The sequence below is a fragment of the Leucoraja erinacea genome, chromosome 7 (assembly GCF_028641065.1).
Source record: "Leucoraja erinacea ecotype New England chromosome 7, Leri_hhj_1, whole genome shotgun sequence".
In the NCBI taxonomy this organism is placed as follows: Eukaryota; Metazoa; Chordata; class Chondrichthyes; order Rajiformes; family Rajidae; genus Leucoraja; species Leucoraja erinaceus.
Genome location: NC_073383.1, coordinates 63,204,496 through 63,231,510, shown reverse-complemented (window position 1 = coordinate 63,231,510; position 27,015 = coordinate 63,204,496). Strand labels below are relative to the sequence as shown.

The 27,015-nt window shown below is 40.5% G+C and overlaps 1 long non-coding RNA gene across 2 annotated transcripts in view; it reads left to right on the top strand.

Moving 5' to 3' along the window:
* Positions 1-26,578, top strand: part of LOC129699058 (uncharacterized) — a 36,096-nt gene extending 9,518 nt beyond the window's left edge. For both annotated transcript variants that reach the window (XR_008723767.1, XR_008723768.1), the window contains exon 3: positions 21,763-26,578. This is a non-coding gene — a long non-coding RNA (uncharacterized LOC129699058). The remainder of the gene's footprint in view (positions 1-21,762) is intronic.
* The last annotated feature ends 437 nt before the right edge of the window (positions 26,579-27,015 follow it).

Genomic DNA, 27,015 nt, shown 5'->3' with positions numbered 1-27,015 from the left:
AGGCTCCTGACTCAAAAGGACATCTGTCCATTCCCATCACAGATACTGCCCAACCTGCTGAGGTCTTCCAGCATTTTGTTTTTACTCAAGGTGCCAGTATCTGCAGAATTTTGTGTCTCCTTTTCACTGCCTGATAGATTTGTAGTCAAATGTGTTGGTTTGGAAGAACATTTGACAATAGAAAATAGACAATAGGTGCAGTAGCAGGCCATTTGGCCCTTCGAGCCAGCACTGTGTATGCAGGTAAGCATTTGTGTATGCAGGTATGGACAGGTAATATGGCAATGTGCAGCTGAATAGTATATTGCATGGCAAAGGCCCCAGGCCCATCTTTGACGACACTGGGAATAGGTAGAAACTCAGCATGGCTTACTCCTTCCCCCAATTTGTATGTTTATATGTTTCATTCAAATCAAGAAACATAGACAGCAACTTACTTTGCACACAGATTGTTTAGTAAACAATTAGACCAAATATGGCCAGGTGGGACTAGTGTAATTGGGCATTTTGGTGTGGGTAAATTGGTCCTTTCATTTAAGCTTCATAAAATATTGTCAATGTTGATTGGTGCATAGCACTGCAGCTCTGAAATCTTTTTATTCTGAGAAGAAAATTATTTTTGTGACTGGGAAAATAATCTAGAGCTCTTGAATTCAAACTTCATGCCATTACCAAATTGAATTCAATAAATGTGGAGGTGTCTCCAATGCAACCAGATAGAATCACCATAAAAACCAACACAATTGCTGTAAGACTCCAAGTAATTTAAAACATTCACAATATACAGGTATATATTGATATAGATATAGATATAGATATATATATATATATATAGATATATATATAGATATAGATATATATATATATATATATATATATATATATATAGATATCCAATTTTAAATGGTCTGACAATAATCTTAGTGTCTGCAATAAGGTAAAATATCTAAGGCATTTTATTACAGAACAAATGACAGATGATGAGGATATTTATAGGCAATGACGATGCATGCTGCATGTACAGGTGAATATTCTCTTGCGTAAGTTTGGTGCGTGTGCAGATGTGGTGAAGATGTCGCTATTTAGAGCATACTGCACACCACTCTATACTGCGCACCTGAGGTCGAACTATGGAAAGACAAGTTTGCAGAGACTAAAGGTGTCATATAATGATGCCATGAGAACACTGCTAAGGAAACCTAGATGGTGTGGTGCTAGTAACATGTTTGTGACTGCAGGAGTCAGCACTTTAGAAGCTACCCTAAGAAATCATATGTATAAATTCATTTGCAGGATAAATGACTCTAAAATGGAATTATTGTGGCCTTGTCAAACGTAAGGTTTAGCTCTACATGCTACGAATCCCAGTTGTGGAGACACAGGTATCGTTGTCTCATTGTAGGACATTGATCATTCTTTTATTCTGGATTTTAATTCATGAATTGTGTTTTTTTTCTTAATATATAATTTATGATGCTTTTATGTGATATACTAAGATTTTATATGTTCTTTATGATATTGTTTAATATGCAATGCATTTTTATGTGATGTTGCCCCTTGTCTGGACCTTGAGTCTGAAATGAAGTTTGACAGAGAGATTGTGGGAGAGTGAGAGAGAGAGAGAGAGAGGGATGGAGAGAGGCATGGATGGATGGATGGATGGAGAGAGAGGGAGGGATGGATGGAGAGAGATGGATGGATGGAGAGAGATGGATAGAGAGAGAGAGAGAGAGAAAGATGGATAGAGAGAGAGATGGATAGAGAGAGCGATGGATAGGGAGAGAGCGATGGATAGGGAGAGAGCGATGGATAGAGAGAGATGGATAGAGAGAGAGAGAGATGGATAGAGAGAGAGATGGATAGAGAGAGATGGATAGAGACAGATGGATAGAGAGATGGATAGATGGATAAAGAGTAGAGAGATGGATAGAGAGGGATATGGATGTGGATGGATATAGAGATGGATATAGAGATGGATATAGAGATGGACATAGAGATGGACATAGAGATGGACATAGAGATGGACATAGAGATGGACAGAGAGATGGACAGAGAGATGGACAGAGAGATGGACAGAGAGATGGACAGAGAGATGGACAGAGAGATGGACAGAGAGATGGACAGAGAGATGGACAGAGAGATGGACAGAGAGATGGACAGAGAGATGGACAGAGAGATGGACAGAGAGATGGACAGAGATATAGAGAGATGGACATAGATATAGAGAGATGGACATAGATATAGAGAGATGGACATAGATATAGAGAGATGGACATAGATATAGAGAGATGGACATAGATATAGAGAGATGGACATAGATATAGAGAGATGGATATAGATATAGAGAGATGGATATAGATATAGAGAGATGGATATAGATATAGAGAGATGGATATAGATATAGAGAGATGGATATAGATATAGATAGATAGATGGATATAGATATAGATATAGATGGATATAGATATAGATATAGATAGATGGATACAGATATAGATATAGATAGGTGGATACAGATATATAGATGGATAGATGGATATATATATATATATAGATAGATGGATGTAGATATAGATAGATGGATATGGATGGATAGATATAGATAGATGGATATGGATGGATAGATATAGATAGATGGATATGGATGGATAGATATAGATGGATGGATGGATATAGATGGATAGATGGATAGATGGATAGATGGATAGATATAGGTAGATGGATAGATGGTACAGGGACATATCTATCCATGCACTGTATACATGTATTTATACTTATGCATTTTAAACATGTATCTCATGTTTTATACTTTGGAAATATAACAATGTTTTTTTTTTTATCATGCCAATAAAGTTTTTAAATTGAATTGATAGATGGATATATGGATAGATGGGTGATAGATAGATGGATGATAGATAGATAGATGATAGATAGACAGATGATAGGTAGATAGATAGATGATAGATAGGTAGGTAGATGTAGATGTAGAGAGACCTATATCTATATAGAGATAGAGAGATATATATATAGTAATTAGGTCATTGTGTATGCAGGTATGTAGATATGTATGCAGATATGTATATATGTAGCCACTAGCAAATAATTAAGTTCTCTTTCAGTTGGAACCTGCGCTTGGTCTACCTATGCATTGGTCATGAACAAATTCCAAACATAAATGCTGCAGAATCTCAGCAGTACCAGAGCGCAATCGGGTTATATTTGTGAATGCTCACCTCGTTAAATCAAAGCTTCAACATTTTCATTGGGTGTGAAAGGGGGACTATAGTACCATCTAAGCTTTTTCACGTGTGATAAACTGTGGATCCAGTTATTTAATTCAATGCATTTCCCTGTGATTTATTTTTAATATGTACTATATTTCATTTAGCAATGATTATTAATGAGCAATTCTATGACTAGAACTAGTTGAAAAGTATGATGGAATAATAATAGCGTAATTAGGTCATTTCTATGATATGAGAACATGGAGAGAAATATAAAGGAGGTTGATCCAGAGCACCAATCATAATGTTTTGCAACAAATCCATTGTATGCTTTAATATACTTACCACTTAGCTAAGAAAAGGAAGATTATTAATACATTGTGGCCTGATAGGGCACTTGTAAAATATCAGACACAGTGTTTTATTTGTGTTTTCCGTATGCCAACACAATGACCAGTTGTGGCCATTTTTTTAAAAACATTTCTGTGTTATTCTGAGCACAGTGGTGTTGTACTGTTGCATGTTTTACGTGTGCTGGTTGGTTGAAGGTTAATAACACTGAACTGTCTGATATTGAGCAGGAAATTTAATTGTTTTTTTGACCATGGTTAAATGAATCAGCCACTCTCAAATAGGTATTTAATACATTGGTCATATCTTTTGGACATGTATTGATGAAAGCACTGATGTACCTTGATTGAAGACAGTTGTGATGCAGAATGCTTGCCATGTATCATGCCTGTGAAGAAGGGTCTCGACCCGAAACGTCACCCATTCCTTCTCTCCAGAGATGCTGCCTGTCCCGCTGAGTTACTCAAGCATTTTGTGTCTACCTTTGATTTAAACCAGCATCTGCAGTTCTTTCCTATATATCATTCCTGTGTTTTGAGTTAGTTGTAATCAGGTTTATCATTTTTCTTCTATCTGTTCACAGATACATTTTACTTTTCTGATTTTTTTTTTTCAAAGGTTGTAGATCTTGTTCATATTGTAAGACATTGTGCCAACTCTTTAACTGATACCTTATTAGTTATCAATAATGGAACTCCGAATGATAAGTCAGAAAAACAAAGACTATCACAACATTTTGTGAGATGAATTCTGTTCAAGAAAATTATGTGCTAAATGAACTGATGTCCATATATTATTTTACAGCAGCAAAAAACTAGCCATTTTTAAATACCATTGTCACCTCCTTTGATTTTCTTTGAGGACTGGAGAAAAAAAATCAATAATGAAATCTATGGAGAGTTTGTAATAACGCTGTTGAATGGAAGACTGAACATTTTATTTTCTCCAGTAATGGATTTTTACATCTATACTCTGTGAGCAAAGGTTCCTGCCTTTTATAAAATATATCTAGCTGTCAAGAATATTTGAAATGAGCAAAATGTCTCTAACGTTTTGCTTTATATTGTAAAATGTTGAAAATCTGCACGCAGACGGTTTAAGGATCTGAACATTGCATTGGGTAGCAGTATCAAAAGGAATTGACGTTGGTAATGTTACTGTTCATACAGATGCCTTAGTTCCCATTGAATGTTACTGCTGAGTTTTCATAATATCCTCTCAGCTATTTTTCATTGCTGCCAACCTTACAAAATCTGAAGAAGACAGGCTAATTGTCTCAAATTTATCATGTGGTATTTGTTTTATCTACATTCTTCATCCCCACTATTATGAAATTCTGCCAGGCAGAGGGGAAACATGAAGAAGAAATAAATGAATTGTATTACTCTTTCTGAGAGAGAATTACATGGCAGCAGAGTATATGGAGTTTCAATATGCTACATTGCCGAGTTATTCAGGATGTGGGAATGTGCTGGATTGCACACCTGTGGTTGCTTGTGATGAATTTTAGATTTCATCTACATCTCTGGGAATACCATCGAACTCTAACTTCTTGTAAAACAACCTCAGTAACTCTGCTGCCTACATATGTTCTCTCTGACATCTAGAATGTAATATAAGAAATTCTCTCCTAATACCATTCCATCTATCAACCTCGCTCTACTTCTTTAAAGTGCTTTTGAAACACACTTTTTTGACCAAACATCTTTGGCTTGTGATCCATCTTTGTCATGTCATTTTAACAGTGTGCCTTTTTTATAAATTCAAGGTGTTGTGTGAATTCAAATTATTTTTATTCATAGTCCAAGATAAGGCCATTCTTTTCTGAGGACAAGAGAAATATGACCTGTATTCAGAATCCTGAAGACTCGAAGATGGGAAACATTACAAAAGACAAAAAACTGGGGGAAAAAATAGCTCATTGTAGACTGATGTGTAGAGCACATACTGTCTGAAAACCAATGTGTTAAAGAATGGCCAAGTTTATTTTGGCTCCATTCGCCAGTGGGAGATTAGAATAACAACACCTTAATGCCACAATTATGAGCTTAGAAAAGAACTGTAAGTAACAATGAGAATATCTGAACACTCTGTGTTTGGGCAACTCCGCACAGTGCTTCATTTGGGTTAAAGTGACCATATGGAATCTCTTATGACAAACCCCATGCTGAGTGTGGTAGAGTGAAACATTTAATATGTATATGAAAAATCAAAACCAAACAAGGTTGATGTTTATGTCCTATGAGTCTCTGGAGGTGAGAAGAATTCAAAATGTTTCTTTTAATGGTTCGAGAGCTGGAAATTGGACAACATGTTCTCTTTGGGGATTTATACTGTAGTTCACATTTGGTTTGATTCTGATTTCTCGCATTCCTTTTATATATTCCTGGACACAAAACTGAAAAGATGTGGTTCTCATGTATCTGTGTTGCGTTTGACATCAGTGTGGGTTGAGTGCAAATATTAGCTTAAATATCAAAGGAAAGACTTACAGATTTAGTAAATACCACGTGCTATTGCCTACACAAATTAGTCACAAACTAAGGAGAAGTTTAATTCTATTTAGCATTTTACTGCTGTGGACTGCATATTTGTATATTTTACTCTCAGTGAAACCATGGACTGCAGAACCTAATGTCTATCAATCTGTGACATGTTTACCAGTGTATATAGAGCATTGCGGACTCAAAGAATAAATATACCTATTGATAATTATATATTCTGGCTGAAAGCAGCTGAGCGGTATATATTTGCATCGTAAACAAACATTTAAACCATTTGCAAGTGCCAATAGTGTATCAATAATAAATAGACTAAATTAAAATGATTTGTGTTATTGTTGCACTGATTATGCAAAGAATCGTGGCAGAAACCTGTGGTAAAGAGTTACAAATAGTGGCTTGGGATAAATAGAATTAGTTTTAACATGGTGAAAATAGGCAACTTTGACAATTTGACATATTTCTAGGATCACAATAACTATCAGTCTAAATATAATGTTAACTCTAGAATGGGTAGAATGCAATCTTCTACCTCAATGGTCAGAGTATTACTGAAGAGTAAACTGACCATTTAGGCAAATGTGTGGAAGACCTCACAGAGATTTATCAGTTTCTCAAAGTTTACTTAACTCCGAGAACATTAAATGTGTTGGGTGAAATACATTGCAGAGAAAACTGTACATGGAACCAATAGGAATAGTTAAACATACAAGCCTGACGTCGGTGGTGGGGAATATGCTGGAGTCGATCATAAAAGATGAAATAGCGGCACATTTGGATAGCAGTAACAGGATCGGTCGAGTCAGCATGGATTTACAAAGGGGAAATCGTGCTTGACTAATCTTCAGGAATTTTTTGAGGATGTAACTAGGAAAATGGACAAGGGAGAGCCAGTGGGTGCAGTGTACCTGGACTCTCAGAAAGCATTTGATGAGGTCCCACATAGGAGATTAGTGGGCAAAATTAGGGCATATGGTTTTGAGGGTAGAGTGCTGACATGGATAGAAAATTGGTTGGCAGACAGGAAACGAAGAGTAGGGATTAACGGATCCCTTTCAGAATGGCAGGCTGTGACTAGTGGGGTATCGCAAGGCTCGTTGCTGGGACCACAGCTATTTACAATATACATCAATGATTTAGATGAAGGGATTCAAAGTAGCATTAGCAGATTTGCAGATGACACAAAGCTGGGTGGCAGTGTGAACTGTGAGGAGGATGCTATGAGAATTTACAGAGTTGACGTGTAACTCGTTTACAGAGTTGACGTGGATAAACTTTTCCCAGTGAGAGGAGGGAAGATGCAAACAAGGGGACATGACTTGAGAATTAAGGGACAGAAGTTTAGGGGTAACATGAGGGGGAACTTCTTTACTCAGAGAGTGGTGGCTGTGTGGAATGAGCTTCCAGTGAAGGTGGTGGAGGCAGGTTCGTTTTTATCATTTAAAAATAAATTGGATAGTTATATGGATGAGAAAGGAATGGGGGGTTATGGTCTGAGCGCAGGTATATGGGACTAGGGGAGAATAAGTGTTCGGCACGGACTAGAAGGGTCGAGATGGCCTGTTTCCGTGCTGTAATTGTTATATGGTTATATTATATGGTTAATGCAGGGTGACTTGGACAGATTGAGTGAGTGGGCAGATGTTCAGCAGATGCAGTTTAATGTACATAAATGTGAGGTTATCCACTTTGGTAGCAAAAACAGGAATGCAAATTATTATCTAAATGGTGTCAAGCTGGGAAAAGGGGAAGTACAACGGGATCTGGGGTCCTTGTTCATCAGTCAATGAAGGTAAGCATGCAGGTACAGCAGGCAGTGAAGAAAGCGAATGGCATGATGGCCTTCATAACAAGAGTAGTTGAGTATAGGAGCAAAGCGGTCCTTCTGCAGTTGTACAGAGCACTAGTAAGACCACACCTGGTGTATTGTGTGCAGTTTTGGTCTCGAAATTTGACGAAGGACATTCTTGCTATTTTGGGAGTGCAGCGTTGGTTCACGAGGTTAATTCCCAAGATGGCGGGACTCTCCTATGCTAAGAGAATGGAGCGGCTGGGCTTGTATTCTCTGGAATTTAGAAGGATTAGAGGGGATCTTATTGAAACATATAAGATTATTAAGGGTTTAGACACGCAAGAGGCAGGAAACATGTTCCCCATGTTGGGGGAGTCCAGAACCAGGGGCTACAGTTTAAGAATAAGGGGTAAGCCATTTAGAACGGAGATGAGGAAACACTTTTTCACACAGATAGTTGTAAGTCTGTGGAATTGTCTGCTTCAGAGGGCAGTGGAGGCAGATTCTCTGGATACTTTCAAGAGAGAGCTAGATAGGGCTCTTAAAGATAGCAATCAGGGGATATGGGGAGAAGGCAGGAACAGGGTACTGATTGTGGATAATCAGCCATGATCACATTGAATGGCGATGCTGGCTCAAAGAGCCTAATGGCCTACTCCTGCACCTATTGTCTATTGTCTAAGATTAGCTGAAGAAGGATCTCGACCCGAAACATCACCTATTCCTTTTCTCCAGAGATGCTGCCTGACCTGCTGAGTTGCTCCTGCTTTTTGTGTCTATTTTTGGTTTAAACTGGCATCTGCAGTTCCTTTCTACACAATATTATCTGTTACTTCCAGGGTTTTTGCTCCGTCATAGAACTGATGTATAAGGGAAAAAAGAGTATTCAACCAAACAATGGTAGACCTAATTTTCTTTTCCATTTCCCTGTCCTTCCCACTTTTTTTGCCTCTCAAGTCTAGGTCGATATTTAGATCTAGGCGCAAAGGCAATGAATACCCAACCGTATTCCAAATAAGTAATTGTTTATTACAAGCACATCTAAACAACACATGATTTTTTACAAGAATTTATATTTATTTGTAGGCATTGTAAATTATATCTTGCTTCAACTCAATAAGTGACAAACAAACATTTTCCAGTTGAATTTGCCAGATGAGCATTTCGAGTAGAAACTCCAAATCACATTCTTCTACCCCACATAGAGCTAAATATAATAACTAATTCTATTCCCAGGCCAGATACATAGTTTCGTACAAATCTTAGACTGGAGCTGTGACTTTGTTGGTTCATATTATTCAATTGTCCATTTGGAAGACAAAGCATTTTGCAAAGATTATTTCTAGTTATGAAACTCTGCCTGTGTCAATGTGTCACATTGCCAGTTCGCTTATTTGTGCTGATGAAACCCACTTCTATATCACCATTTTTTTCATCAAATGCAGAGTATGCAGAAATGTCCTCCAATTTGGCATTAGTGACCAATGTTATTGTCTTCAGTGCTTGCCTTTGACTCCATATCTCACTTTGACATTTGTTGATATTTTGGTTACAGGAAGAACCATTGGTAGTTGAGATTAATGCTGAACAATGTGTTTAAATCTAAAACCAACAAAGAACAGCTAAAAAAATGATCTTGTTCTCAAACTGACAAATCACTGGCAAAAAATATATATTTTAAAAGATTTGTGTATCCCAGATTGAATATGAAATGTGTGATTAATTGTGTAGAAGTTAAATAAAAGAACCATGTAACATGTTGTCACTTGTTGTTAGGTATATGATATTTACCTATCTCTGACATTTACAAATACCTTTTTATTTTACCATTTTATTTCAATGATAAAGAATCGTATGTTAATAATAAATGTGTTTTATTAAAATCTACTTCTTCTTGCGTATGTTGTGCACAGCTTAAAGTTGTGGGTATTTGATCTCTTTGTTTGTGCACGTCGTGTCGATTGCATTAGTCGAAACGGGGTGGACCATGTGAAGGTTGCAATCTCCCACCCCATTAAAACAACTTAGATCTATTGATGAAGGCAAATTGAAATGATAGAATATGTATATATGGCCTACTTGTAAAATGTAATGAATTAAACTCTACCAGCATTTATGTGGTTAAATAAAACATTTCTGTAATGCTGACACTCAACTCTTTGAGGCTGACAACTCTATGAAATAGTGTGTTAAAACTTTACTGTTTATCTGTATAAATTAGGTTTTGGTTTAAGTCATAGCCTTTAATCTATAGCCTCTGAACATTTTTGTCTTATGCTGCTTTCCCTAATTAAATTTGGAAATGAATTCTAGATGCAGTTATCAACTTGCACTTATCAAAACTTGAGACGCATAATGAAAATTTAATTACTAGCACTAATTTCCATATTATTCTTTAAAAAAATGTAAAATTCATCTAAAATAAGTGAGGACTTTGTCTTTGAAGATCAAGACAATTAATTTGGATCAAAGCTTATGTTCTGTTGAGATGATTGCTCATTATCATTAAAAAAAATGACTTGGAGAGGAGAAACCCTTAATAGGTGAGAGCTATTGAAGGATGTAAGGAGTGCTGTGATCATACCAGGACATTTGATGATTAGTGATTGAGTGCTGGCTGATTAATTATGAACAATTATTGATTAACATTAGTTTAACTGACTATTTAATTTTTGTTACATTTCTTCATACAGCCTGCCAACGTGCACATCTGATATTTTGAAGCAATAAAAATTGCTAGTACCAACAACACTGACATAATAAAACGTGTCTTATACCCATTGCCATTTTGAATTGGGCTATATGACATTGACAAGAAGTGTTTTGGCCAGCTGCTGCATGATAATCTTGGCAGTAAGGGTTGAGATGGTTCCATATTTTCTTGTAGTGTGTCGTTAGATGTCCTGTAATTAACGTGCTACATCCAATGGTGCCATGGCAGCCTGACCCTACACGCATTTCTTCCGTTATTGGACATTGTTGATGAGGTAAGGGAAGTATGTTGGCACACTTGTTACACATCTGCCTTGGTTACTGTTATTTCCAATGGGGCGTCCCCTCTGGTTTCAGAATAGTTCTCTAGAGAACAGTGAGGTTATTGAAGACATGCATTATGGATATTTCAATCTGATGTTTCGACATAATGAAATCAGACTACAAAGAGTGGTGTTTGCTGCATTCCAAGATGTCCAAAGGCTCAATAATTAGTAAAAAACTTGAAATGTGCCAAACATGAGGCTTTAATCAGTTGGCGCTCCATTTTCCCAGATATGGCAATTTTCCACTAGTGTGTGTGGTTCAATTAGTTATGAAGTAATCGAGAGTAGTAGTTATTAGACTTCTTGATGGTATTTACCCAGTTCAGACGTTGTTTGAGAAACTCTCAGATAACTGAATGTAGATTTGATGTCCAAGGGCTGTTTGTTATGGAGGTTCCAAAGTTTTAGACCCATTAGCTTACTAAGAGCTTGAATGAACACCCCAAACAAAGATTATTTATTTGTTTTCATCTTGCTGAATCATAATATAATTCAGTATTTTCTGAAATTTATCACTGGGGCACCTAACTTGATGCCTGCCGTAGTTTGGAGTCTGTAACAAAAGACGTTTGCATTGTTTTTGAATGATATGTTATCTTTGATTATCATTAGAGGACAGTAGTTGGCAGTAGGGCAGGCTTTCCACAGAGCTTGCATGCCAAAGTGTTGAGAATCATACTGAATTTGTATCCTTTACTCAAAATTAAGCTATACCTGCGGAGAGCGATGAACACAATGCAGTCCACCACAGACTCGTCACTTCATTCTATCCAGTCTAGCTTCACAGTGCTTTGCATCACGAAGACAGGAAGCATTCTTAAGAATGCCTGGTATGGTAGCCATTTCCTTTACTGTTCTAAATTCCAGGAGAAGATATAGTAGCTTGATATCCTTGATGTCCAGTCTTCAGAACAGCTTCTTGCACTCTGTTACCAGACTCATGAAGCAATCTTCTCTTTCACATCCCATTATTGGAGGTGCTGCCTGTAATTGTTCTCTTAAGTTTGCCTCGGAGTTATTGCACATATTGCTTTTTATTCCACTACTTTGTATTGCACTACAATCTTTGCATCGTTTTGCTGTTTTGCATTCAGCTTTATATTTATTGTTGTTTCTATGAGTGCCATTTATATTATATACTCCATGAGCTTTGTTCTAACAAGTAATTTAATTGTGCCCAGGTGTATATGACAATAAAGCAAAACTAACTATTTTGATCTTAGCCTTTGAGAAACCAATTAAACTTATTTTACCTCACTGCCACCATAAGAACCTTGGAATTGGCCATGACAGAATCTCAGAAGAGAGATGACATTACTTTCTCTGCCCAAATGTCTTTGTTTGTTTTGTGTAGCCTTTCCCTGTTAAAAGATACAGAACAAATATATGTTGATGTATGAAGCATCCTAGAACTATATTCTGCACTCTGGTATTTCCCTCTTTGCTCTAACTGTTGTACTTGTGCATTGCTTGATTACATTCATGGAAAGTATTTTTTCAATAATTGGATAGAACACAAACCAAATGTTTTCATTGTATCTCGGTATATAAGACAGTAATAAAGAGGGAAGAAGATTGGACTTTACTGCCTTCCATCACAGTGAGGAACGTGGGAAATCCGCTGTGGTGGATGTTTATGCTAACTTTTATGTGGTTGTGTGTCTTGTTGCTTTTTTTAGTGTGGGTGTATGGTAATTTGAATATCACTGTACCTTAATTGGTACACGTGACAATAAAAGACCTTTGAGCCTTTATGTTATGACAGAAGCCTCCTCCTGGCGATCCCTGGAAACGACGACACGATGCACTCTGTGGTGCATCAGGCAACGATTCTGTCAACTGTAGCTCACTGTTGGATGATGACACAAGCCAACAGTGAGCTACATCATCTGACACATGAACGAATGAACGAACGAAACAGCCTTTAATAAGCCAATAATAATATATAGTGGTATTGGTTTATTATTGTCACGTGCACTCAGGTAAGCCACATGTTGGCCGCTTGCGTGAGATAAAAAGCCAACATATAAACTAACTGGCTTTCCTGAATGAACATGAACACTTGTGAATTGGTACATCAGAATCCACAATCATCCTGAACATCTCCTGAACCATTTTTGTTTACTCCCAATCATTGCACGTTATTTGTCTCCACAATTTTGTCCCATCCACGTTACGGACCATCAGTATGAATGACACAAAGTGTTCTAATGTCATGATTCTTGAACAAGGACTTTCAAGGCAACTGTGTTCTTGGGTGGTAAAGATAGCACCCAGTGACAGGTAGACGTGAACTTCACACTTCCAACGAACACTTAACAATTTCACTTCCTCAATAATTTCTGAGAATTATTTCTGAGATATTACCAAAGAAGTCTAATAATACTGTGTTAGTTGACCCTGGTGAGGGTTATCTATGCAGTGAAAACTCTCACTTTAAAATAAAAAAAGAGGGTTTTACATTGGGCAGACTCATTATATTATCTGATAGAGGAACACTATCTTTGACAAATAGACATTCTAAAGAGTACACAACTGGAGGGGTCAATGTTCATTTAAAAAAAAACCTTAATAGATTTTTGTATTACTGTGTGTGTCTGCTGAATCCATTCACAAATTGCTGCCAGTGATCCATTAGTAAAATCATACTATGTGAATGGAGTTCTTAACCACTTAAAGCATCATCTTAGTATATCTAGAACAAATGAATTGAACATACACAGTGAAGCACATTGGTTATTATTAAAGTCAAGTGCATTTCAAGTAGATCTTCATCAAGTAGCACTGCAGGGTCTCTCTCTAATCAGGTTTATGTCCATGGCACAATAATGAAATAACTTTCGTTGAAGTAATTCATGATGGCCTATGGATTTTTTTTACTGACAACCTGGTCTTCATTATCGTTCCTCTCTGGGTCATTGGTAAGGGTTGACTAAACCATGCTCCTCCATTACCTCTTTGTCATCACCCAGCATGGTGGAACCATGTTTACCTGATTACATTCTTAACCATCCTTTTCTACACAATTAATCACCCACAATGGGTTCGCTGCCCATGTCCATGCTTCTATTACTGGAGTATGTGGCCTAACCCCCCCCAATGATAGTTATGCTGGAAATTTGTTGCTGAAACCAGTTCTCCTTTTGACTAAATCTAAAATATTTTCTTTGAGTTCTGAGTTAGTCAGTTACCTGCAGATTTGATTATCGGAACACTCCCATTAGAAATGAGATTATCCAGAGCTCTTGTCCATTTTTTTACTTGCTTTGGCTCATTTCAGCCGTCACACTTACGTTCATTGATGACCCACTCTGGCTTTTATTCTAGCATCAGCATTACTGTAAAATGTTAATTCGTCCGTAACTACACATTCCCTTAACTCTCCAACTGAAAAAAGCCCCAGATGTGTAGGTAGTGGACATGAAAGTGGGATATCATCGAACGAGCATGAACAGTGATCAATGGTCAGCATTAATTCAGTGGGCCAAAAGGCCTGTTTAATGCTGTGTCTTTCAATCATTCAAAAGAACTTGGACAGAACAATATCGAAATAGATTGAAGCTCAGCAGGAAATGTAGATTTCTCCACACTATCACATCAAATGCAAACAAGGACAAGTACAACATGGGATAAGTTCAATGCAAGTACCCATTATAAAGTGTTATTCAATGCTTCAGATAGGTTCATTACGTTAGTGAAAGATCTAACCGTATTATGTAACCATAATAATAATAATTGCAGTGTGTACTCACGTTGATATTACACTCTACAGAAATTGAAACAATTCATATTGTTGGCTATCAAGGGAGGCGGAAGTTGAGGAGTGACCTGATAGCCGTATGTAAAATTATGATAGAGATAGATAGAGTAGATAGTCAAATATTTTTTCTCTGGGTGTAATTGTCAAAAACTAGAGAGGAGAGCTTTAAGGTGAGGTGGGAAAGCTTAAAGGAGTTTTGCAATTGTGTATTATCCAGTTTTTGAAGTTCTTTGTACATTTTGCGGGGCATTTCATTTTTATATACAGGGTGTGGTAAAATATTTGGAAAGCGCCGCCTATATTGGTGGTATGAGAACAAATTTTTAGACAAATGCATGAACAGTCAGGGAATACAAGGATAGAGACCCTGTAGATGGGATTAGTTAGATTGGTGTCATGATTGGCACAGAAATAAGAGTGTTCCTGCGTAGTTCTACTCTATGCTCTCAATGGTAAGCTGGAGATTGCAGACTGGTATATTTACCATCTGCTGTAGAGAATTCTTTCCATTGATCTTAGGTCTGTGAATAAAACTCCTTGAAAGATATTTAAGTTATTACAGGGTAGTAGAGATGAAATCAGAAAATGAAAACATGGAATGCCATGTTCAATTACTCTATGTGGGGTACTGATATGAAGAACAAGCAAAATATAAGTGACAATGCAATTCAGAAAGCTTCGACTAAGCAATTGATGTTTGAGGTATGGAATTGCGGATAAATGGCATTGGAAAACCAAATGCAGATGATTCCATTTATTTGATGTATACCAGGGTATGTTTCACAAGGTGAACTCTTTGATGTGTTCCTATCGTGTTGTCAGTTTCCACATAATATCTTATATTGATCCTTGTTAAACTCTTAACTAAATCACTTCAAGCAATATTTGCATTGAATAATAATAAAACATATGGAATGTTCATGTGATAGCAGCAGAATTAGGCCATTCGGCCCATCAAGTCTACTCCATCACTCAATCATGGCTGATCTACCATTCCCTCTTATTGGTCTTAATGACTACAGGCCTGTCACACCGGCCTCTGTAATCATGAAGACCCTTGAACGACTTGTGCTGGCCTACCTGAAAAATATCACAAACCCCTTGCTGGACCCCCTGCAGTTTGCATACCGGGCCAATAGATCAGTGGATGACACAGTCAACCTAGGCCTGCACCTCATCCTCCAGCACCTAGACGTCCAGTGGACCTATGCAAGGATTTTGTTTGTGGATTTTAGCTCTGCATTCAACACCATTGTGCCAGAGCTACTACACTCCATACTCTCCCAGTTAACTGTGCCTGAACCTCTCTGTCAGTGGATCACCATCTTCCTGACAGACAGGAAGCAGCATGTGAAGCTGGGAAAGCACATCCCAGACCCGCTGACCTTCAGCATAGGAGCACCGCAAGGCTGCTTACACTCCCCTTTCCTTTACTCCTTTCCTCTCTCTACACCAATGATTGCACCTCCACAGACTCCTCTGTAAAGATTCTTAAGTTAGCGGACGACACAACCCTGATTGGACTGATCCAGGATGGGGAGAGATCTGCCTACAGACAGGAAGTAACACAGCTGGCGTCCTGGTGCCATTGCAACAACCTGGAGTGCTATGCACTTAAGACCGTGGAATTGATTGTAGAATTTAGGAGAGCTCCCCCTTCCTTCACCCCACTAACCATCAACAACACCACAGTCACATCTGTGGAGTCATTTAAGTTCCTTGGAACCATCATTTCCAGGGACCTTAAATGGAAGGCCACCATCGACTACATAGTCACAAAGGCCCAACAGAGGATGTACTTCCTGCGGCAGTTGAGGAAACACGATCTGCCACAGGCAATGATGGTCCTGTTTTATACTGCCATCATAGAGTCTGTTCATCATCTTCTCCATCATGGTCTGGTTTGGCTCAGCCAACAAGCATGAAATCCAGCGGCTGTAGCGCATCGTTCGATCAGCGGATAAGGTTGTTGACTGCAACCTTCCCCCCATCAATGAGCTGTACAATGGCAAGGAAACGAGCGGGTAAGATCATCTCTGACACCTCTCACCATAGCCACAAACTCTTTGAAGTACTTCCTTCTGGAAGGCGACTCTGTACTGTCAAAGCCGCCACAGCCAGACATAAAAACAGCTTTTTTTCCATAAGCAGCAGCTCTATTCAACAGCCAAAAGTCTGTAGCCTCCTTTTGCATTGGTATTTTATTTCATTCTTCACATGTGTAAATTATAATGTTTTATTTTTAATTGTCTACTGTATATCGTGTTGTTACTTGTGAGCATAGCAACAAGGCAAATTCTTTGTATGTATACATACTTGGCTGATAAAAAAAAATATTCAATTCAATTTAAAGCTTGTTCTCCATCCTTCTCCCCATAACCCCTGACACCTGAACTAATCTAGAATCTATCTATCTATCTCTGCCTTAAAAATATCCATTGACTTGGTCTCCACAGCCTTCCGTGGCAGTTAATAATAGCGGGACATTTTTAAGCATATGGGGTTTAATGTAACTGTTTCCTGTTTTTCTTCCTTTTTTTCATTTCTATCGGTAAAAAGGGAGCAGTGTGTCAATTTGTTAATTGTATCATTTATGATATCATTGTCACATGGGTTATATTGACACAGCAAACTTTTGGAAGGATTCATGAAATAAATTGCCCCATCTCATTTAAGCTCCTGAATTCTCTATGTATTCTCTCCAGCACATCCAGCTAAAGTCTCTTCAGAAACAGTTGTAATATAACCGAATATGTCCAATTCCCTCTGGCAGTTTTGGGTTAATACCAAACTTCACAATTCTTTAAGTAAGCATCCATTTCTGTGTCACAACCCCACTGTTCCCAAGGGCAGAATTGTTAATCATTCCCACTGGAAGTGAAAGAAAATTATAATAGCCTGGAAATTGAATGATGTCATGCCATACTTGTTATATAAAACATAGAACATGGAGTCAGAATGTGGTGAATTGATTGCCACAGAAGGCCATTGATAGATTCTTGATTCGTAAGGGTGTCAGGGGTTATGGGGAGAAGGCAGGAGAATGGGATTGTGAGGGAAAGATAGCCATGTTTGAATGGTGAAGTAATGGGCCGAATGGGATAATTCTGCTCCGATAACATGCATTTGTGTAAAGTGCTGCACAAGAACAGGCCCTTCAGCTCTCAATATCCATGCCAAACAGAATGCCAAGATCAACTAACCTCATCTGCCTGCACACAATCCATATCGCTCCATTCCCTGCATGTGTCTATCTGCCTCCACTACCATCCCTGGCAACAAGTTCCAGGCACTTAACACCCTCTATGTTAAAAAAAACTGGTCCTGCACATCTCTTTTAAACCTTTGCCCTCTCACCTTAAAGCTATGCTCTCTAGGGGGTCTTGATGTTTCCACCTTGGGAAAAAGGTTCTGACTATCCTCCCTAAGCATTTCATAATATAAGGTATTTCTATCAGGTCTCCCCTCAACCATTGACATTGTGGATGCCTTGGACTCTGCGGTTGGTGGTGTATTGGAACAGTTTGTAGATGGTCATTGGCGGCCCCTCACCTTTTTCAACTGGCAACAACACGTTTGACTGGGAGCTGCTTGCTTTATACCTGGCGGTGAGGCATTTCCATTATTTCCTGGAGGGCTGGGACTTTGTTGCATTTACAGACCATAAGTCCCTCACTTTCACCTTCACCAAGGTGGCTGACCCTCGGCAGCAGCGCCACCTCACCGCTATTGCCGAATTCACGACAGATAACCGCCACATTGCCGGGAAAGATAATCTGGTCGCGGATGCCTTGTCTGGCCCGGCTGTTTTGCCCGTTCTCAACGTGTCCCCGGGAATCGATTATTCCGCTTTGGCTGCGGTGCAGCTAGCGGACGAGGAGATGAAGGCGTACCGAACTGCCATCACAGGACTGGTGCTCAAGGACGTACCTTTGACTTCCGCTGGCATCACCGTCCTGTGTGACACCTCCACGGTGCAGCCACGGCCTATTGTTCCAGGGACCTGGCATCGTCAGATTTTCGACAGCATTCATGGTTTGCCCCACCCATCCATCCGGGCAACAGTGGAGCTGGTGGCTGCAAGATTCGTTTAGCATGGATTGCGGAAGCAGGTCGGTCATTGTATCCGGACGTGGATTCCCTCTCAAATATCGAAGGTTCAGCGGCATGTCCGGGCGCCCGTTCAAGACTTCACGGTGCCTTGCCGACGTTTCGACCATGTCCACACGGATATCGTGGGGCCGCTCCCTCGTCCCGTGGCATTTCACACTTGCTTACGGTGGTGGACTGTTTCACCCGGTGGCCGGAGGCCATCCCGCTTGTCGACACCTCGGCCCTGTCCTGCGCGTGTGCCCTGGTGGCCTATTGGGTTTCCCATTTTGGGGTATCACTGGACATCCTGTCCGACTGGGGTGCCCAATTCACGTTGGAGCTGTAGCCAGCAATGGCTCGCCTGTTGGGGCCTCAGCTCCAACACTCAATGGCCTATTGCCGGAAGTGGCGGCGCTGCCCTGCAGATGCTGCTCGCCTGCAGTCAGTTTGTCTTTTCTTTTTTTTGTTTTCTTTTTGTCCTGTTTCAGTTTATTTTAGTTTATTTCAATTTATTTTGGTTGTGTATTTGTGGGGGGTGGGTGGGAGAAACATGTTTTTGGTTTCTTCCTTTGGGGGGATGCGACCTTTTCTTGTCGTATCCCCCCCATCTCCGTCTCTGTCTGCATTGAGGCCTAATGGCGGAGCAGGCAGCCTCCAACTGGGACTGAACTCGAGGCTCCGGAGGCAGAGCCAGGACTTACCAACGCGAGGCTGGCCGATTTCGGGGCTTCGGTGGCTTTGCGACGGCGGCGACCTGACTTCTGACCTGACTTCGGAGCCTCGGAGGCTTGACCGCGGGCCCAGTGGACAACATCGTCGGGAGATCGTGGGTCCCAGGTTGGTGACCTGTTTTCCGGAGCTCCCGCAGCAACAGCTTCGTCTGCTGGACTGGAGGGCGGCAGCTTCGTACGCCCCAGGCCGGGGAGTTTGAACCAGCCCGTTCGCGGAGCTCAGATTCAGCCGCAGGACTTACCAGCACCCAGCGGGCTCGCAACATCGGAAGCCTGGATCGCCTCAACGCTGAGGGAGGACAAGGAGGGAAGAGACAAGAACTTTAAGACTTTTGCCTTCCATCACAGTGAGGAGGACCTGGTGGACTCACTGTGGTGGATGTTAAATCTGTGTTTATTGTGTGTTTTGTTATTTTATTCTATGTTATGACTGCAAGGCACGAATGACAATAAGGGATACTTTACTTTACTTTACTTATCATCCCCAGTCGAATGGGTTGGTGAACGTTTTCACCGCCAGCTTAAGGGCGCTTTGAAGGCTCGCCTCAACGGTCCCGGTTGGATGGACGAGTTGCCGTGGGTCCTGCTGGGGATTCGCACCACCACAAAGGAGGACTTGCAGGCTTCATCAGCCGAGTTGGTTTACAGCGTTCCACTAACCGTGCTCGGGGAGTTTATCCCAAATGCTTGCGGCCCCCAGGAGTCGCTGTCATCCATGTTGGTGCGACTGCGGGAGAGGGTCGGCGCCCTGTCTCTTGTCCCAACATCTTGGCATGGTGTGGCTCCATCTCACGTGCCGCCGGCTCTTGCGGACTGTCAGTATGTCTTTCTCCGCCTCAACGCCCACAGGCCGCCCTTGCACCGCCCTTTTCGGGTGCGACAGCACAGGCCAACGACTTTTGAATTGGACATAGGGGGTCGGTGGGAGACCATGTTGGTGGCTCGATTGAAACCGGCCTATTTGGACCTGAGCGACCCCCCCCCCCCCTTGTGGCCCAGCCTCGCCGTCGAGGCTGTCCGCTGTCTCGAGTCCCACCTAGTTCATCCTTACAAGAAAATAAACCTTTGCATGGGAACGTATGTACGAGGTCTGGCCGCCTCATTCGGCCTCCTGTCCGTTTTTGTGCTTTCTGTTCTGGGGGGGGGGGGGGGGAAAGGTAATGTAGTGGCACCATGCACTATACATAACCTTCAGATCTTGGTGGGGTCATGTGTGCTGGTGACAAGAGGTAGAGGTCGCGGTGTGGTCACGGGTACCCCTGGGGAGTATTTAAGGTGTTAATCGCGTGCGCACACAGAGTTGGTGAGCGAGGAGAATTAGCATAGCAAAGGGCAGTATTTTCGGACAAACTTTGTGTCTGACTCGTACTTTAACAGAACATTGTGCAACAACACTGGATAAAACTATCCAAGTCTGTCCAACCTCCTCTTTACCCTTCAATCCAGACAGTATTCTAGGAAGCCTCTTCTGAAATTATTCCAAAGCCTTCACATTATTCCTATAATCGGGTGACAAGAACTGCCGGCAATGCTTCAAATATGGTCTGACAAAATTCTTATAGAGTTGGCTGCTAAGTAATTTGGTTTCAATGAAAAATAATCAGTAATTATATCTCAAGTCAAGTCAAGTCAAGTTTATATGTCACATACACATACGAGATGTGCAGTGAAATGAAAGTGGCAATGCTCGCGGACTTTTGTGCAAAAAGACAAACAACCAAACAAACTATAAACACAATCATAACACACATATACCTTTACATAATAAATAATGGAAGGAAAAACATTCAGTAGAATTAGTCCTTGGTGAGATAGGCGTTTACAGTCCGAATGGCCTCTGGGAAGAAACTCCTTCTCAACCTCTCTGTTCTCACCGCATGGCAACGGAGCCGTTTGCCTGACCGTAGCAGCTGGAACAGTCCATTGCAGGGGTGGAAGGGGTCTCTCATGATATTGTTGGCTCTGGAGTTGGACCTCCTGATGTATAGTTCCTGCAGGGGGGCGTGAAGTTCCCATAGTGCGTTCGGCCGAACGCACTACTCTCTGCAGAGCCTTCTTGTCCTTGGCAGAGCAATTCCCAAACCAGATGGTAATGTTCCCGGGCAAGATGCTTTCCACCTCATTGCTTAATTTCCTCATTGCTTAATTGTAATCTGCATAAAGTCTGCATTTTTGGGGATCCTCCATGTTTCTAATATCTTAATGCAAACAGAGGGCCAATGTGCAAAGAAGTATACAGCAACATCTAACACATGCCTAATTACATCTTACAGGTTTTCGGATCACATAGAGATGACTTGCGCCTCTCAGACAAATCCAAGATTAGCAGCACTCACGAGAACCGCTTGACTGGTATTTAATGAAGGTTTCCTCAGCGACTCACTGCTCATGGAGTCCTATGCTATGATCACAGCTCCGGTGAGTTTCTTTTTACTGAAACAAGGTAGAAATACCCACCTTGTGTTAGTTCATGACACTTTCCCAGCATCTAACCAACCACCAATCTGCCAACCCACAGTTTACAGTTTAATTTATTGCCACGTGTACCAAGGTATAGTGAAATGCTTTTGTTGTGTGCTATCTAGTCAGGAGAAAGAGAATGCATGATTACAATCAAGCTATTTACAGAGTATATATGCATGATAATGGAATAACCGTTTAGTGCACGATAAAGCCAACATAGTCCGATCAAGGATGGTCCAAGGGTCACCAAATAGGTAGATACTCATAATTCTCTTCACTCGCTAATTCGCTTATAAGGTCACCGCCTTACCACAATTATGCCTGGCCACCCACCACACAAATATCAAACATACGTTATCTGATTTCCATCCTACCAATTGATCCGTTCTTACTACGTCAAACCTCCCAGTGACTCCTCAACCTCAATTGATTCTGGATAAATGTCTACACCCACTACATCAATGAAGATCTCTCTCATCTGATCCCAGTAATCTGCTCCTATTCCAATCTCCCACTAACAAATAAGAATCCTCTGTCTCTCTAAATCCCCTCAACATACACCAGTTGTACACCAGAGGGTGGCACAGTGGTGCTGCGGTAGAGCTGCCGCCTTACAGCGCCAGAGATCCTGGTTCGATTCTGACTACGGGTGCTGTCTGTGTGGAGTTTGCACTTTCTCCATGTGACTCCATGGATTTCCCTTGGGTGCTCTGGTTTCCTCCCAGTCTCCAAAGACATGCAGGATTGTAGGTTAATTGGCTTTGGTAAAGTTGTAAATTGTCCCTAGTGTGTAGGATAGTGTTCGTGTACAGGGCGGTTGCTGGTTGGTGTGGACTCGGTGGGCCAAAGGGCTTGTTTTTGCACTTTAGAGTCTAAAGTAAAGCCTAAAGTCGGTTTAATGGTTTTCTTTCTATTCTCCACAATGGTGAGGTGTTTTAAGGAATGGCCTTCAAAAATGCAAGGCCTTTCCAGTTGTACATGGTATCATGGACCTCCTATTGATGGAGGAAGTCAATGGATATTTTTAAGGTGCAGATTGACAGATTCTTGATTAGTATGGGTGTCAGGGGTTATGGGGAAAAGGCAGGAGAATGGGGTTGCGAGGGAAAGAAAGATCAGCCATGATTGAATGGAGGAGCAGACTTGATGGGCTGAATGGCCGAATTCTACTCCGAGCACTTATGGAACCTATGGTGTGTTCTTGATCAAGGCATTCACTAACTAGTTGCCTAGCATATCTAAAAAGTGTCTTTCAATTTTTAGGCAAATATATTTTAAATCTTTTCAGGAGAGCTTTTGAATACTTACTTTGATAGGGAAATGTTGATCCCAAATGTTTTAACTGTGGGAGGACTGGGTATGTCACAGACAAAGGCAGCATTTTAATTTCTTGGGTTATGAAACAGAAAAGCTTTCGAGTCAATTATTATTTCATAAATAAAATAACCATTACCCTCTAAGTTCACGGTGGCTCAGCTGAATGTGGGGAAATAGCATATAAAAAATTCTTTAATAACACTTTAACAAGCAAATCCAAGCATTTATGTTCCTGTAATTTAGCTTTCAGGAATTTAACCTACCTTACTAAATCTTGTATGAGAATAATTTGTGGCCTAGGGTTGCCTTATTGACAGTCAGTGTAAAGCACTGACATCCCTGAACTGTTTAATTATTGAAATGAACTGTAACAGTACACTTGATTGTTGCTGAGGTCACTTAATAGCAGTGGAAGTAGAGAGGCATGCGGCCACTCTACTCCAATGCACTGCTTCAGGCATTGTCTCAAACCCACACACTTTTTCTCAGCCGATCGCACAGACTGCTGCAGATAGGTAGCCTGATATGGGCACCAATTTACTGTAGTTTGAGGTCTGATGGTGCTGTCTCGTTTTAAGCTCAGCCAAGATTGCTCTGGTGACCACTGTGACTCTCTGATTCCCATGCCCCTTTGCATTCCATTCTAAGATCCCAAGCAGTCTCTCTCTTCCCTCCCCCCTTGCGTCCTGTCCAGGATGCAGACAAATGAATTTCAGTGACCTATGTGGAGGCGTAGCTTTGGAATAAAGATCTCTCCTGTCCCCACTCTTTCATTAGCTTCTTCCCTGGAGCCATTTGCACGAAGTAAAACATACAGTAGACGCTAAGACTAATTATCAAATTACACTCCGCAAGAGCACTTCAACTGGTATTTTCAACCTCTTAGAACCTGGTATTTTCTGTCATTATATAATTCTAAATTCTGATTCTGAACGGTTTTACTGTATTCCCAATTGAAAAAAAAAAGGCTCTAAAGTTTCATTCTTTAAATAGAAAGTTGACCTTCGGCCTTTCCAAAGTCTGTTGTTACTTTTTTTTCATTGTTTTTTTGGCTCAGAACAGAGACCCGTACACTAAAGCCTGTGGATTACAGGAAATAATGACCTATATGTGCTCAGTTGTTCAAAGGAAATTAGTCCGGGCTGATTTTTATTATTCTCCATAGCCTCACATTCTCCAGTGTAATCACTCATGCCGTGGTATAATTTACTTTTACATCATAGGAAATGTGTAACTTTCTGTCTATATTCTCCCATGACCAATCGTGTCCTGTTCCTTGCCTAAACTAACCCTGATGTGGAATGTTAGCCTTGCTCGTACAAGACAGTCCAGAATCAGAGCAACAAATCTGTTTGCAAATGTTGGCAATTGTTTTCCCCAGGTAATCTTTATTGACAATTAAGCCATAATCATCTGTGAGTCACTGCAAAGATGATTAACCCTTTCACCACCTTTCACTATCGAGCATGTTGCAATTTTTAACATGCAAAGTGCTTTCAAGGACTGCCCTATATGTAGAACAGCAAAATATTTGACATACTGTATATCCTGATAATTACACAATATGCTTTTGCAGTGAATCAAGCTTCATTATTGTGGTGTGTCAAATGATTTGATTTGGTTATGGAGACGTGTAATATTAAAATACGATTCCAGTCCATTTGTTTTATTGTATAAGAAAATGTAGACGCTGGTCTGAAACATCGCCTAGCCATGTTCTCCATAGAGCGGCACAGCGGCACAGCAATAGAGTTGCTACCTTACAGTGCTGGAGACCCGGGTTTGATCCCGACTATGGGTGTTTTCTGTTCGGAGTTTGTACGTTCTCTCGTGACCATGTGGGTTTTTCCCGAGATCTTTAGTTTCCTCCGACACTCCAAAGATGTACATGTATGTAGGTTGGTGTATGTTGACTTGGTGTATGTGTAAATTGTCCCTAGTGTGTATAGGATAGTGTTAATGTGCGAGGATCGCTGGTCGGTGGGACTCAGTGGGCCGAAGGGCCTGTTTCCATGTTGGATCTCCAAAAAAAAGATGCTGTCTGACCTGCTGAGTCACTCCAACAATTTGTATTTCATTTGCCTTATAGGTTTATCAGACATCACTTATTTGGTGTTATTTTATCTACAATAGTATGTTACTTTTGTGTTAAAGTCAAATTAGCTGCGATTATGGCTAGTTCAAATATTTTATACAAATATAGTACTACGGCTTTAACAACATTTGTATTTATTTTGTGGTCAGTGAATTGAATACTCACATCTTAACATGAACCTTGACTTAAGGCCCTGTCCCACCGTACGATTCATTCTCCCAAGTTTGCCCTGATTCGAACTCGGAGATTTACGGTAATGGCCACTCGTAGGTGCTCGGGGCTCTCGTGGACATTTTTCAACATGTTGAAAAATCTTCACGAGTCTTCCCGGGCTTACTGCGTTTCACGATTACCTGCCGTTAGCATTACGCGCCACTACGAGACATCCCCGAGCTCCGACGTACCCGCTACGTACATTCTACGTGGTTCCACGAGTTTGATTTTTTTTTTTAACTCGGGAGAGCTCTTGATTGAACTCGTACAGTGGGACAGGGCTTTTACAGATGTCCTCTGTGTCACTGTAACAACAGAGAAATAGGACTTTATACCAGAGAGTGTTAAATCGTATCATAAATCCTTGGGAAATGCTCCTTTCACAATAAAAATATCAGGCCCATGTTATGAAATCCAGATTGTATACAGGTTTTGCAAAAAAAGAACAAGTAAGTTTACCTTACAGTGCCTAAGACCTGGGTTTGAACTAAACCTGTGGTGCTGTCTAGTTAGTATGTCTCCTTGCGCTCACTGGGTTTTCTCTGGGTACTCCTGTTTTCTCTCACATCCCAACGATATGTAGATACAGGGTATTTTAGGTTTATTGGCTTCTGTAAATTGCCCCTAGTGTGTCGGAAGTGGATGCAAAAGTAAGATAACATGGAACTAATGTGAACGGGAGATCAATGGTCGGCGTGGATTCGGTGAGCTGAAGGGCCTCAGTTTCCATGCTGTATCTCCGAACTAAGCTAAACTAAACTCTTCATATCACAAGAGTGCCAAACAATAACCATATCCAACAAGAGAGTATCTTACCAACTACCCACTCCCAACCTGCCACCACTAAATTGCCAAAGGCATTACTATCACAAAATCTCCCAACTCCATGAAGACTGCCACTTAAACTGACCTGTCACATAAACATAAAAGCATATAGCATTGGAATTGCCCATTGGTCCAAAACACCGATGCTGACCTTTTTGCCCTTCTTACACTAATCCCATTTGCCCGCATTGCATCTTTATCATTCTCTGCCTTGCCTATTTAAGTGTCATTCTAAATGTTTCTGACACCACCACCTCCTTCGACAGTGTTCCAAATATCAATAATTTTCCATTTAAAAATAAATAATTCTCCTCAAATCACTTTTTTTTATAGAGGCAATATTTTATTTGTCCAGTAAATGTAATATCCACATAAAAATGCACCTTTATAAAAATGAACTTTTTACAAGCTATTCATAGTCATAGAGCTGTACAGCATGGAACCAGGCCCTTTGGCCCACCTTGTCCATGCGATCAAGTTGGCATTATCACCATGTGCAGACTCAGATAAAAAGAATAGAAAAATATTTGAAGATAAAATCAACTAACGCAACTTCTACTTATCGAGTCCACACACAAGATTAGAAATTCTTCAGCCAGAGTCTGCGTACAAT